This window comes from Trichosurus vulpecula, assembly GCF_011100635.1.
Source record: "Trichosurus vulpecula isolate mTriVul1 chromosome X unlocalized genomic scaffold, mTriVul1.pri SUPER_X_unloc_4, whole genome shotgun sequence".
NCBI lineage: Eukaryota > Metazoa > Chordata > Mammalia > Diprotodontia > Phalangeridae > Trichosurus > Trichosurus vulpecula.
In genome coordinates this window covers 1590618-1592909 of record NW_023494380.1, presented here as the reverse complement: position 1 = coordinate 1592909, position 2292 = coordinate 1590618, and positions in this window count along the sequence as shown.

Sequence of the window (2292 nt, the reverse complement as noted above, 5' to 3'; positions counted from 1 at the left end):
CATTCTTCTCCTCACTGGCTTTTTGGAGCTCTTTTGCCATTTCAGTTAGTCTGTTTTTTAAGGTGTTGTTTTCTTCAGTGTATTTTTCAGTATTTTTTTGGGTCTCCTTTAGCAAGTCATTGACTTGTTTTTCATGGTTTTCTCGCATCCCTCTCATTTCTCTTCCCAATTTTTCCTCTACTTCTCTAACTTGCTTTTCCAAATCCTTTTTGAGTTCTTCTATGGCCTGGGGCCAGTTCATGTTTTTCTTGGAGGCTTTGGTTGTAGGCTCTATGACTTTGTTGTCTTCTTTAGGCTGTATGTTTTGGTCTTCTTTGTCACCAAAGAAAGAATCCAAAGTCTGAGACTGAATCTGGGCGCGTTTTCGCTGCCTGGCCATATTCCCAGCCAACTAACTTGACCCTTGAGTTTTTCAGTGGGGTATGACTGCTTATAGACTAACGAGTTCTATGTTCTACGTTTGGTGGGGAGGTGCCAGCTCTGTCAGAGCCGCACTCCTCCTTCCCCAAGGACCCCCAGTCCAGACTGGGCTTAGACCTTCAGCAGGCTGTTGCACTCCTGCTCTGATCCGCCACTTAATTCCTCCCACCAGGTGGGCCTGGAGCCTGAAGTAACAACAGCTGTAGCTGCCCCACCTCCGCTGCCCCCGGGGCTGGAAGCCGAACCGCGAACTCCTTCCACTCCCGCAGCTTTTCCCACTAACCTTCTCTGCAGTCTTTGGTGTTTGTGGGTCGAGGGGTCTGGTAACTGCCGCAGCTCACATATTCAGGGCGCTAGGGCCCCCTCCGCCCGGCTTCTGGTCTGGATGTTCCACGCTGCTCAGGCTGGGCTCTGCTCCACTCCGTTCCCAGCTCCCAGCTCCCAGCTCCGTGTGGAATAGACCTCACCCAGAGACCATCCAGGCTGTCCTGGGCTGGAGCCCTGCTTCCCTCTGCTGTTCTGTGGGTTCTGCCGTTCTAGAATTGGTTCAGAGCCATTTTTATAGGTTTTTGGAGGGACTCGGGTACAGAGCTCACTCTAGTCCGTGCTTACCAGCCGCCATCTTGGCTCCGCCATTTTAAAGGATTTTTATACCAGGTACAAGATTTAGGTAAGGACCGAAACACCAAATGATATATATATATATGGAGAACCAAATTTAAGTGATTGTACTAAGTTATGTTAAGTAAGAATTATCTGGGAATTTCTAGATAAGTTTTCTTGGTTATCTAATGTGTAAAACATGTGACATAAATTTCCCCTTCTCAATACCAGTCTATTGTGAACCATCTAAGTGGTTTGGTCTGTATCTGACAATATAATTGTGCAATTTTGTGAATTGTGAGAAAAACTTTATTGTATATGTTTAAACTTAGTCCTGTGTGGCTGGGATACTGAACCATTTATTGCACTGTTTGAACTTAGCCCTGCGTGGCTGGGAAACTGAAGCATTCCTATGTGCCTTTGGTCAAGGCTGTTTTTCTCTCAATTATCAAATCATATGTGTTCTGGGAGCTCCTGTCAGGTCTGACTACTCCCATAGCTGCCAACTTGTGGATATGGACTCCTTGATCCCTCAGTCACATCTAAAGATTGCCCTTGATCCCGAGTGGACATCTGAGCCCATAGGAGACCTCGCCCTCCGGTTTCAAAGGACAACATCAGATGTAGACCATCAAATAGATAAGTCAAAACCCTGCTAGTCAAATGCTCTCCCTTAGGTCAGCCCCCAATTAGGAATTTCTGTCCTTATTCTGACTCTAGAGATTGGAATAAAACCCATGATTCTCCTTGGACCTGCTTCCTGAAACAGAGGTGCTTCCCACACCTACACCCCCATGTCACATGGATTGTAAGGCTTCACAGCCCACAGGGCTGGAGGACCAAGGTCCCACAGTGAGCAGTAGGGGAATGTTTCCCTACCATGCATGGGTAGGAGTCCTGAGGTCTGGGGCTTATGTTTCCTGACCCCTTTTATCTCATGCTCAGAAGCCTGGGACTCTGGTGGGCTTTGGGTATTTCTTGGTATTTCTTGTCCCTAGTGTATCCGCTCCAAACCCTAGAGGTCCTTAGGGTAAGGAGGACTAAGTGTCAATGACTTGTGACATCAGCGTTTTCCTTAAGGGGCAGGAGTTCCCCTCCCACCAACCCCACTCTCCCTCCACTGATTCCCACTAGACATCCCACTCACCAGTCTCGCTGCAGGAAGCGTCCATTCCTCACGCACTCTCTTGAGCTCTTTATTTTCTTGCCCCATGTGCCTTCTCAGGCTCATTTTCCCCTACCCCCTCCATCCTCTCCTGCTCATCTGGT